This window comes from Lissotriton helveticus, chromosome 9 (genome assembly GCF_964261635.1).
Source record: "Lissotriton helveticus chromosome 9, aLisHel1.1, whole genome shotgun sequence".
Classification (NCBI taxonomy): Eukaryota; Metazoa; Chordata; class Amphibia; order Caudata; family Salamandridae; genus Lissotriton; species Lissotriton helveticus.
Genome location: NC_136070.1, coordinates 934,442,763 through 934,455,876, shown reverse-complemented (window position 1 = coordinate 934,455,876; position 13,114 = coordinate 934,442,763). Strand labels below are relative to the sequence as shown.

Below are 13,114 nucleotides of genomic sequence, written 5' to 3'. Positions count from 1 at the left end.
AAGAACTCTGCAACTCCCTCGCGTCCTTCTTCCACAACAAGATCACGGACATACACAACAGCTTCAACAACCAACCAACGCAAGCCACAACCGCAACGACGCCACCCACCACCACCCTCCGCACCTGGTCCCCGATCAGCACCGAAGACACCATCCGCACGATGAACTCCATCCACTCCGGATCTCCGACTGACCCCTGCCCTCACCACGTCTTCAACAAGGCCGACGCTGCCATCGCACCCCACCTACGGGACATCATCAACACCTCCTTCGACTCCGCCACCTTCCCTGAGAGTTGGAAGCACGCCGAACTCAGCGCTCTCCTCAAGAAACCCACAGCAGACCCCACCGACCTCAAGAACTACCGTCCCATCTCGCTCCTCCCGTTCCCGGCCAAAGTCATCGAGAAGACCGTCAACAAACAGCTGGCCGCCTTCCTCGAGACGAATGGATCCCTCGACCCCTCGCAGTCCGGCTTCCGAGCGAACCACAGCACCGAGACCGCCCTCATCGCCGCCACCGACGACCTTCGAACTCTGATGGACAACGGAGAAACAGCGGCCCTCATCCTCCTGGACCTCTCCGCGGCTTTCGACACTGTCTGCCACCGCACCCTAGTACAGCGCCTCAGCAACATCGGAATCCAGGAGAAGGCACTGGAATGGATCACCTCCTTCCTCGACGGAAGAACACAAAGAGTCCGCCTACCACCGTACAAGTCAGAGGCCTCCAAAGTCATCTGCGGCGTCCCACAAGGATCCTCACTGAGCCCCACCCTCCTCAACATCTACATGAGCCCCCTCGCGGCCATCGCACGCCAACACAACCTCAACATAATCTCCTACGCCGACGACACCCAGCTGATCCTCTCCCTGACCAACGACCCCGCCACCGCCAGAGCCAACCTGCACGAAGGGATGAGAGACGTAGCCGAATGGATGACGACCAGCCGCCTGAAACTGAACTCAGACAAGACGGAGGTCCTCATCCTGGGCTCCACGCCCTCCGCCTGGGACGACTCCTGGTGGCCCCCCGCCCTGGGCGCCGCACCCAAACCGACGGACCACGCACGCAACCTGGGCTTCATCCTGGACTCCTCTCTCTCCATGACCAGACAAGTCAACGCCGTCTCCTCGTCATGCTTCAACATCCTGCGCATGCTACGTAAGATCTTCCGGTGGATCCCCACCGAGACGAGGAAGACGGTCACCCAAGCCCTCGTCACCAGCCGACTGGACTACGGGAACGCCCTCTACGCCGGAACCACGGCCAAACTCCAGAAGAGACTCCAGCGGATCCAGAACGCCTCGGCGAGACTCATCCTCGACATCCCCCGACGCAGCCACATCTCCGGACACCTGAGAGACCTGCACTGGCTCCCGATCAACAAGAGAATCACCTTCCGTCTCCTCACCCACGCGCACAAAGCCCTACACGACCAAGGCCCGAGCTACCTCAACAACCGGATCAACTTCTACACTCCCAAGCGCCTCCTCAGATCAACCAACCACGCCCTCGCCGCCGTCCCCCGCATCCGAAGAGAGACAACAGGAGGAAGGTCCTTCTCCTACCTGGCCGCCAAGACCTGGAACTCACTTCCCATCAATCTGCGCCTGACCCAAGACCACCTCTCCTTCAGGAAGAAGCTCAAGACTTGGCTGTTCGAGCAGTAGCGGCACCCCCCCCTCCCAGCGCCTTGAGACCCTACGGGTGAGTAGTGCGCTTTACAAATGACCTGATTGATTGATTGATTGATTGCGGCTACCATAATGAAACACTACCCCACCTACTATGTGTTTGCCCTGCTCTTACAGACTTAAGGAGACGTCTTTTAAAAAACATTTTTAACAAATTGAACATTCGTACATGTAGACAAGCTGTAAGTAGATGGTTGGAGGGATCATCTTACATGTTGGCTTGCAGGGGGGTTAAATATATGAGAAAAGCACAATCCCTCATACGACAAGTGGAGCTCGGGGAGATGAGAGACATTGAAAATGGCATATCCAACAATTGATAGACAAGCTTGGCATGGTCATAATAACCCATCAAATTGCAGGAAAATTGACAGAATTGAGTTGATCAGCTAAGTAAGAAGAACAATCACAAAGCAAACAAACAAATAATTAAACATGTTTCGGTACCAGCTAAATCAATAACGCACTAAACAAGTAATTTTTTTTTTTTAAAGTAATCTTTGTAATGTAAAATTGTAATAATTTTTAATAATTGGAAACAATAAACCTTTTGACTTTGAGTCCTTTTTCATCTTCTCTAGTGTGTTATCTACTTCTGGCCTGAACAACTGGTTCTGATTGAAGGGCTAGTTTAGGATGGTAGTTTGGACTTCGGGTTTGAAACCTGAAATGCGTAACCATGCATGACGTCTGAGGATAACACTAGTGTTAACTGCTCTGGATGCTGTGTCAGCTACATCTAGTGCGCATTTAATTGAGGCATTAGATATTAGTTTGCCTTCTTGTAAAAGCTCTGCTGCCTGATCTTTGTATTGATCTGGTAGGTGTTCCATTAATTTTTCTAGTTGGTCGTAGTGAGCCCTGTTGTAGCGTGAGAGTAAGGCTTGTGTGTTTGCTATGCGCCATATGTTTGTTGCTTGCGCAGCAATCTGTTTACCTGACGCATCAATAATCTTTGATTCTTTGTCAGGCGGGGGTGTGTCACCAGAAGTCTGAGAATTGGCTCTTTTACGTGCATTTGACACTACCAAAGAGTCTAATGGCAGATGTCCCTTACTGTAGACTGGATCAGCTGGTGCTGGTCTATACTTTTTCTCTTAAACCACAATTTCCTATGCACACACAATATCAATTCAACAACAGAGTAGTGTTAGTCTTTATACGGTCAGTATAATCATAAACTTAATGTCCACTTCTTCTTGTATGTGCAATCTTTTCTTTTTTATTGCTCCAATTATATCACGCCAGGCGCCAGCCGACACGTGTTTCGTCAGAGTACAGATCGCTCTGACTCTTCAGGGCTGGAATTGAAACAAAATATACACAGTACTGAATATTCTATCTAGGATATCCAGTCTATCATACGATTTTACATCGTTGTGGCATTACTTAAAAACACTTGTATTTTTACTATTTACAATTTGTGGCGATACATTTGACCCCCTTAACAACAGATAGGGGGGGGGGGGGTTTGAAGGACTTGAACAACTGCGGACCTTTAATGACCTTCAAACTAAAGCTCACTTTGAAACATTGTTTCTTACTTATCCAAAGAAAAGACTCATCATATTTTTGCTGTACATTTCACTCGTGTAAGTGACATGCACATGCATTTGAAAAGTGATTAGGTGACACGATCGCGACAAATTTTTGCATGAAAAAGCCGACACTATGCATATTCAACTATACATAGCATGTTGCAGACAAAAGATAAGGAAACGCCTAGAATCATTCATGCACGAGGAAATACCGCTTTGGCGTGCAGAAATATTGTGCTCAAAAAGGTGAAAGATCCTGACAGGGTGTAAAACTTTTAAACGGTTGCAGAGAGAGAAAAAAGAAAAGACCCTGCACCTCTATTTAGTTGTGCAATGTTGGATGATGTCTTGTCATGCGTCTGTTAGGACATACCTGTCTTCTGATAATGGCGTGTGTTGTATTTCCTATTGAAAATCGTTACATATAATGAGTATCCTTACTACGTATCAGGTTGACACTAACCCCTATAAATCGCGAATAAGAACTTATGTATTGAAACTTACCGCTTTACCGGTGATACTTCCAACCCGGTAAGGGTATCTAATCTGGTTTCTGTAAGTATAGATCTTCACTTAGGTCTTCATCAGTGTGGCGCGTTACCCGAAGCGGTATATGTAATAAAAGTAAAATAAGGCCCAGTAAGCACATATTTTCCCCCCCCAAGTTATTTTTATACTAATAAGTTCTCCAGATACAGTTAACCTCTACATCTTTCAAAGTCTTGAAAAAACGTTTCTAGAACAGTTTACCGACCAGTGCCTCTCTCTCTGTTTTTCTGTTGCGATCCCACATTGTTATTCGCATTTTACCCTTTCAAACAACTTTGAACCGTACCTCAGACAATGTTACATCCCTAAAAAAGAGATCCTTAGCCATCTTATTCTCAATTCGATACTCCTCGAGCACATCTATGTGCATATTAGTACATTTATGTCTCGCTAATTAATAAACAGTCTGTGACCCAAAAGCATGCCTAGATCCGTTACACCTATGTCCTTCTCATTCTCTCTGCACAAGTTTTTATTCACTTTTAAGCAAACCATTTCATAAAGTCCTAAAGTATAATTGCCCACCTCTATCATGCTCACTACATGATTTAACATTAGTTTGTAGTGCTCACCTGTACACGATAATAATTATGTTCTAAGCGCCGTAATAGTGCGCAAAAAACACAGAACATGAACACTCTTCTCGTTCCACTGATCAATGTCTAGTTAATTCGGAGACTTAATGCAAATAGTTAGCAGATCTTAAATGGCATTTTGTGCAATTATAGGTCCTTGGGCATTGGGACGCATTGAAAAACAACTACTGAGAACTACCGTATCAAGATAGTTTTCAAGTGGAGACTGGGCCAGCACAATTGTAAGCATAAGAGCCCCGAGGGGTGTTTTTCTAGAATTTCACTGACATTTTGAATTAGCCAAACTTGCTTTCAGATATAAAATATCTTTACGTGTTCTTCTAGGCATTGATCAGTGGAACGAGAAGAGTGTTCCTGTTCCGTGTTTTTGCGCACTATTACGGTGCTTAGAACATAATTATTATCGTGTACAGGTGAGCACTGCAAACTAATGTTAAATCATGTAGTGAGCATGATAGAGGTGGGCAATTATACTTTAGGACTTTACGAAATTGATTGCTTAAAAGTGAAAAAAAAACTTGTGCAGAGAGATTGAGAAGAACATAGGTGTAACGTGTCTAGGCATGCTTTTGGGTCACAGACTGTTAATTAGCGAGACATAAATGTACTAATATGCACATAGATGTGCTCGAGGAGTATCGAATTGAGAATAAGATGGCTAAGGATCTCTTTTTTAGGGATGTAACATTGTCTGAGGTACGGTTCAAAGTTGTTTGAAAGGGTAAAATTCGAATAACAATGTGGGATCGCAACAGAAAAAGAGAGAGAGGCACTGGTCGGTAAACTGTTCTAGAAACGTTTTTTCAAGACTTTGAAAGATGTAGAGGTTAACTGTATCTGGAGAACTTATTAGTATAAAAATAACTTGGGGAAAAATATGTGCTTACTGGGCCTTATTTTACTTTTATTACATATACCGCTTCGGGTAACGCGCCACACCGATGTAGACATAAGTGAAGATCTATACTTACAGAAACCAGAATAGATACCCTTACCGGGTTGGAAGTATCACCGGTCAAGCGATAAGTTTCAATACATAAGTTCTTATTCGCGATTTATAGGGGTTAGCGTCAACCTGATACGTAGTAAGGATACTCATTATATATATAACGATTTTCAATAGGAAATACAACACACGCCATTATCAGAAGACAGGTAAGTCCTAACAGACGCATGACAAGACATCATCCAACATTGCACAACTAAATAGATGTGCAGGGTCTTTTCTTTTTTCTCTCTCGGCAACCGTTTAAAAGTTTTACACCCTGTCAGGATCTTTCACCTTTTTGAGCACAATATTTCTGCACGCCAAAGCGGTATTTCCTCATGCATGAATGATTCTAGGCGTTTCCTTATCTTTTGTCTGCAACATGCTATGTATAGTTGAATATGCATAGTGTCAGCTTTTTCATGCAAAAATTTGTCGCGATCGTGTCACCTAATCACTTTTCAAATGCATGTGCATGTCACTTACACAAGTGAAATGTACAGCAAAAATATGATGAGTCTTTTCTTTGGATAAGTAAGAAACAATGTTTCAAAGTGAGCTTTTGTTTGAAGGTCATTAAAGGTCCGCAGTTGTTCAAGTCCTTCAAACCCCCCCCTTATCTGTTGTTAAGGGGGTCAAATGTATCGCCACAAATTGTAAATAGTAAAAATACAAGTGTTTTTAAGTAATGCCACAACAATGTAAAATCGTATGATAGACTGGATATCCTAGATCGAATATTCAGTACTGTGTATATTTTGTTTCAATTCCAGCCCTGAAGAGTCAGAGCGATCTGTACTCTGATGAAACACGTGTCGGCTGGCGCCTGGCGTGATATACTTGGAGCAATAAAAAAGAAAAGATTGCACATATAAGAAGAAGTGGACATTAAGTTTATGATCATACTGACCGGATAAAGACTAACATTACTCTGTTGTTGAATTGATATTGTGTGTGCATAGGAAATTGTGGTTTAAGTGTAGGTGTTGCGTTGCAACATCTCTTGAGGGGTTGAGAGGGTTTCCCCTTTCCTGTGGCACCACCACCCATAAATATTCAGCCGAACAGGCAGTCAGAAACAAAGCTGAGCGCAAACATTCCCTGACAATTAAAACCCTCCATCTTTGGGAATATATACTTTTTCTCTATTCTGGGATTTAGTACCATACACCTTACTGGATCTTTAAAAATATCTGGAGCATGTTTAATGACCCCTTTGATCATAGGTAGTATTTGAGTAGACCTTTGTGACTGCTCAAAAGTGTCTAATAAGAAATCCTCCTCAATGGCATCAGAGTGCATTGGAACCCCGTGGTAAAGTGCAGCTCTGTTTAATAGATGATTGAAACCAATACTATCCTCTGGAGGGGAAGGTTTTGTTGGGTAGTACTGAGGATCAAGGATGTCTTGTGCATTATTTGGTGTGAAATTATATGCATCATCCTCTTTGGGATATTCTGGGTTGACATCTTCATCCTCATCGGGTATGTATGTGTCTCTGGCACATCATCCCCCCCACCTAAGTCATACTCTTCGTCAGTGTGGTGTGATGATGCAGGAGATTGAGCAGGAGAAGTTATAGGCTCAATATAGGGAGTGATAGGAGAGGAAGAAGGTGAAGGAGAGGAAGGGTGCATTGGAGAAGTTGCACAATCCTTTTTGGCAGGAACCACAGTTGGAAGTGGTGTGTCTGCTGGTCTTTTCTTATGAGGAATTGCTCCCACATGTCCAGTTTTTGGATTAATACAGACTTTTTTCTGTTTAGGATCTGGTCTAAACAGATCTTCCTCTTCTATAATCTTCCTCGGCCTCGATTTCTTCGGTGCTGATAGTGGTTGTTTAGTGTCTTTTGCCTTGGGAGGAGTAATTGAGTCCTGTGGCAATTTCTTCGGTGCCGAAGGTGGTTTAGGCTTGTCTGTATCAGGCCTTGGAATCTTTGGTACTGTTATCGAAGATTTCGGGGTGGAGACAGGTTTTGTTGGGCCTGCAGCGCCGGAATCTAGCTTCCCTTCTTTATTTTTGGACCGGATGGTTTCGGAGTCGAAGCTTTCGGGTCCGTTACAGTTTTTGGCTTCGGCACCGATGTTTGTTTAGGTTTGGGTGCCTAAGAGTCTTTGGGCGCCGAAGGGCGTGTTAGCTTCGGTGCCGAAGAGTCCTTCGGTGTAGACGGATGTTTTGGTGCCAATGGAGGAGGTGGAATTGGCACATGTGGTTTTTTCGGTGCCGAGGCACCGGAAGGCGTAGTCTTTTTCCTCGGAGCCGAGCCCGAAAGCGGGGCGTCGGAGGGTAAATTTGGGTCTCGACTGGGCCTCATGGGCGGAGTGCTGACCGTTGCCTTTGGTTTGGGCAGTGTCTGTTGTGCAGGGGCAGAGGTACTCACGGGTTGTCGAGATGGAATCGAATCGTCCGAGTCCTCTGCTCCCGATATTATCTGGAGATCAGGCGAGTCTTCCTCGGCAACGAGTGGAGCCTCGTACTCCGAGATATCTTCGAGTGGGTTCTCGTCCTCGGAGACGTCTTCTTCGACGATCTCCTCCTCAAAGATGGCCTCCGGTGCTGGCGCTGATCTCCTCATCTCGTGTCGACGGGCCCTCCAATCCCAAATGGTCTTCTTCGATCGGAAGGAGGCACAGGCTGTGCAGGTCGACTCGTCGTGTTCCGGCGATAGACAGAGGTTGAAAACCTCGTGAAGGTCGCTATGAGGGAATTTTGCTCGACATACCGGGCATCTCTTGAATGGAGTTCTGTCCATGAGGCGTAGGCCGTACGGCACCGATAGGCCCAGCGGCCCACGTCGACGCACCGGGATGTAGCTGGTGATGTCGAAAAGTTTATTCGATGTCGAAAGTTGCTTGTCTAAAGTTTCACGCTTCAAAAATGCCGAAAAGAGTCTTTTCTAGCCGGAGCGGAACACTTTCATCCGAACCCAGTGGCGGAAAAAACAATCTGAGGATGGAGTCGATGACCATGCTCAGTATTGTCCAAGGGAGGAGTCACCTATCTCGTGACTACAAAGACTTCTTCCAAGAAGACAACAACCTGCAATCATCCAAGCCCAACACCAGGTGGCGATCTATTGCTAAGTGTACAATCTGCAGCTCATATGCCTCGTACAGTGGCAATTATTAAATGTGGCGCACTGAAGAAAGCGACCAAAAAAATAGGAGCAGGCAATGCCTATGCAGATTACACAGCTCGGGAGACCGCAATGCAGCGAAGTACCACATCTATGTATGTAGTGAAATCACAGGCTGAACGTTGCCATGATGCCAGGCAAGAGGTCCTGGACATGCAACAATCTGCCTCTGTTGATGAATTAGACCAATTGTCTAAGGAGGGAGCATTGGATGATGAGGGCTGTTGGAGGAATAAAGAAATGACAAAATGCAAGTTACCCACAGCCTATTTAGACCCTATGATTCATATGGCACATGGGCCGGCACATCCTGGAGCATCCTAAATAGCAAAGCAACTTATGCAAGTTTGGGATCATCCAGAGATTTTCGGTACGGTTAAGAAAATAGTCCAGTCTTGTCTGATCTGTCTCCAGTATAATCCTGGAAAGGGAACACAAACTCCAACAGGAGGGTTTGCAATACCTACTGCACCTTTTGAGGTCCTGCAAATGGACTACATACAGTTTGAGCATTGTAACAGTATGTCCTGGTAGTGGTTTGTGTCTTTAGTAAATGGGTGGAGGCATACGCTACGAAACATAATACAGCTCTTACTACAGCAAAGGTGCCCCTAAAGGAGTTTTTTCCCCAGATTTGGCATTTGTCGAGTTTTGTGAAGTGACAACGGACCCCATTTTATTGGGCGAGTTGTTGAGTATCTCTGGAAAGGGTTGGGAACTACGCATTAGTTTCATGCTGCTTTTCACCCACAATCAGCAGGGCTAGTGGAACTTACAACTCTACCCTAAAATTGAAATTGGCTAAAATACAGGCTTCCACATCTTTGAAATGGCCTGATGCACTACCCCTAGCATTGTGATCTATTAGATTGATACCACATACCCGATCTGTCCTCACACTGTATGAGGTGGTTTTTGGAAGGCCAATGAATATTTGGGGGATTCCTAAGCCACACCCTATACATGATGTACCTTATGTATTGATGAGTGACTATCTGTCCCAGTTGACTGACAGTTTATCTTCTACTTATCAACAGGTTCGGGAGACTCTTCCAGAAAGGTGGCAAGGTAAAGGCCACTGCTTGCGCCCTGGTGACTAAGTGAGGATCAAATCCTTCCAGAGGACCAGCTCCCTAGCACCGAGGTGGCGAGGCCCCAAACAAGTGATGCTAGCTACCAGGACTGCAGTTCGAGTGACAAACCAGAAAAACAGAGGCGATGCGAAACAATGTTGAAAAGAGTTGCAAGACCCAGTGAGCCCAGCTGTGTTGGCAGACCACCGCGATCTCCTGGTCACCGAGAAAGGACAAGCTGTGTTGCCTGAAGGATCTGAGGAAGTCTTCCCAGACCACACAATTCCTGGTACATCCCGATATCGGCTGCGACCTAGGAAGAAAGACACTTCGTTGCTGAAAAAGACTGTTGGAGCCCCTGTCCTGGGTGGTTAAAGACTAACTTCAAAGGGGGGTAGGCTTTTAGTGACTATTCGTCTCAATGTTAGTGAAGAAACCAACGCCTGCCTGGACCTTAGGGCACCATCTGTTTTGTTGGTGTCGACAAAATGAATATGCCTAAGGAAAAGAAACCGACTGCTGCAAGAGTTTGTATCAGAAGAACAATGACTGTTACTAGAGCTCGAGCAGATCTCTACATGAGCAGTATTGGCAATATTCCTGTGGGAAAAAGTGACTGTACTTCAGTGTTAAATATTACTGGAATGAACAACAGCAGTTTTTTGTCCTCACATTATACCTACTTTATTTGCGGAAGTAAAGGTTATCATCTACTTATTGGTTGGTCAGGTAGCTGCTACGTGTCCTTTTTGCTTCCACCTATGTTTTTGGCACCTGCATCCTACCATAAAGACTATAAACTATATAATGACATTTCCAAGACCAGATACAAGAGGACAATAAACAATGATGAGGTAGATCAAACGGATACTGCACTACAGCAGTATATTGACTTTAATTTGGGACTATTCTTCTTTGTTGGTGTGGTGGTAAAACAGTAGGGAGATCAGACGCTTGACGTGTTGTAGAGGCTGTAACCAATCAGACAGCAATGGCGCTTGGAATCATCACAGAAGAACTACAACATGCGAGAATTGTGACTCTCCAAAATAGAATGGTCCTTGAAGTCATCTTGGCTCACCGTGGTGGAGCATGTCACATCATCAGGAGTAGCTGCTGCATTTACATCCCTGACCACACCCCTTCTGTTTTTGATGCAATTTCCAAGATGCATAAAATAGCCTCTGAAATCCATCAGGATTCTGGCACGTGGACTTTGATTGGATGGCTATGGAACATGTTTACTGTATGGGGTTGGAAACTATTGTCAGCCCTATGTATATTTTGTGCTATTCTTTTCACTTGTTGCCTATGTATTCAATGCAGCCCAATGCTTTGTTCCCTTTGTGTTTCTACTTGTACCTCGTGTATACAGACTGAAAAAAATGTTAAGAATGTAAATGTCAGACTAGCAAGTGATCAAGAAATTAATGAAATGATGCAGATCAATATTTTGTGTATTCCATCAAAAGCATAAGAAAATGTCTTCAGCATATGCTAAAAGGGTGGCCTGTGGAAACCTGCAATAATTTCCGTTAGCATAAGCTGAAGTCATTTCGGTTGTGGCATCCATTTTGTTAGCTATGTAATTCTCCTGTCTTCACTGTTGCTTGCCCTTCTATTCTGATTGAGTCATCAGCTTTAGTTAACTCCTTCTGTACTGGGCAAAAGCAATGTATGTGCTGAGCAAAGGCCTGTAGCTGCTGAAATGCACCTGGTTAAAGATGTAACTGTCAACTATTTTCTGCTGCTGTAAACGGTTCTGTTCCACCTCCCACTTTGCCGACTAAGTGATCTTCCATCTGCCCATTTTTGTCGGTAACTATTCCTGTGTAGGCCTGTACCTTCTATTTGTATCTACATGCTTACTCTGCAACAAAGTGTGTATATAAGCACCATGGTCTGTGTATTTAATGTACTACCTCCTGGAACACTTGAGGGTGTTGTATGAACGTGGTCCCACTCATGAGTGATTAATAAACTTATTTGAATTCCAGCTTCAGTGCCAATCTCTATTTTCTTGGTCTACGGACCCGTGGACAGAGAAGGGTGATCCCTGCACCAGAGTGCCCATTAAAAGGCACATTTCCACCGTAGTGCACCTCTGTATCTTGTGGTGCTTGGTGAGGTGAGTTACCAGAGAGGCCTTACTCTTCACACTGGGGGCTCAGCATATCTAGTGCACCAACACGGTCTGGAAACCCCAATAGCACTTGCATGTGCATGTTGCAGTGTTCCTACCGGCAAGACAAGGGTTGCAGTATGTCTCGACGTGCCCTGGGGGAAGCCAGAGGTTGTAGACCTTGTGGTGGTCGGCCCAGGAGTATTTTGCATTACACCTAGCACAGAAGTGAAATGGTGTGTGTTCCATACCGTTTGTCTTGCAATGGATGGAAATGCCCTGGTGACAGTCATCGGCTCAGGAAATCCGTTGATGCGAATGGATGTCGCCCCTGCCCCCCCCCCCATGAAACAGGTTGTTATCCAACGAAGGGCTGAGAAACTAGTTATTTTGACCTAAAGTGGATCCTCTCTTCCCCCCCCCCCAGCCAGTGTGACCCCAATCCCCAGGGAATCACTTAAATATAGGGGATGAGGGCATGCACGACCCCACTTCCAGAGCCTTAATAGGATCCAGGGACCCCATCCCAGCTGCTAAATTCCAAAAAAGGGCCCTCTGGGACCCGATCACTAGGCTAGGTGGTCAGCATATCCCTACCCTGCCCCCTTATGTCTTTTTGTACCCTTTTTTGGACTCTGGACTGAGTTTGGCTCCTAAGATGGCTGCCACCACATCCTAGTTGATGCGCAATCAGTCAATCAGCTCTCCAGGAGATCTGTCTGCTCTTCAGATCCTCTGGGCATGATACATCATAAAATATACAAAGTGTCTGAGCATTAATTGCTCAAAAACTACTGAACAGATTACACCATATCACAAAAGTCACTCTGACAAAATTACTGTAAATCAGTTCGGTGGTTTGGGCTGTAGGTGGGTCTAAATTTCCTATGGAATTTTTTTGTTATGGGGAAAAGACATTTTGTTACCCCCTACCCTCTTTTTCTCTGCCCTTGCTTGACAGATCCTCCAAAAAAACTTTCCAGTTAGGAGAGGATATAGAGGGAAAAACAATCCTAACGTTCTGTGAAGATTCATCAAACGGCGCCAAAGTTATTAAGAAAACAAAAAATGATTTAACTATGGAAACATGGTTGTAACTACCAACTGGCATCCACAACTGAAACCTTCATGACATTCTAAGCGAAAATTCACGATGTCGAGATCATTTACCCTTTACATCAATATGCTTTCAGTTCAGTGAAATAAATAGATAGTGCACAAATCATAAGGATCAACGAGAAATGGATCCTGCGGTTAAAGCAGCAAGTGAGGAATCAGAATTGGTGCCACACACAAGACACCAACAGTTTGAAACACTGTATTGCACCCTTAATGACGGCATACCGCCGAGTGAGGTCTTCAAAGGTATGAAAGGAGGGCACTCAACAGCTATGGCAGTTAATGTGCCCTACCAA

General features: G+C 45.1%; 1 protein-coding gene across 5 annotated transcripts in view; it reads right to left on the bottom strand.

The window, feature by feature from the left end:
- PARP3 (poly(ADP-ribose) polymerase family member 3) overlaps positions 1 to 13,114 on the bottom strand; it is a 506,125-nt gene that overhangs the window by 99,131 nt on the left and 393,880 nt on the right. The gene's annotated exons all lie outside the window — the stretch shown is intronic.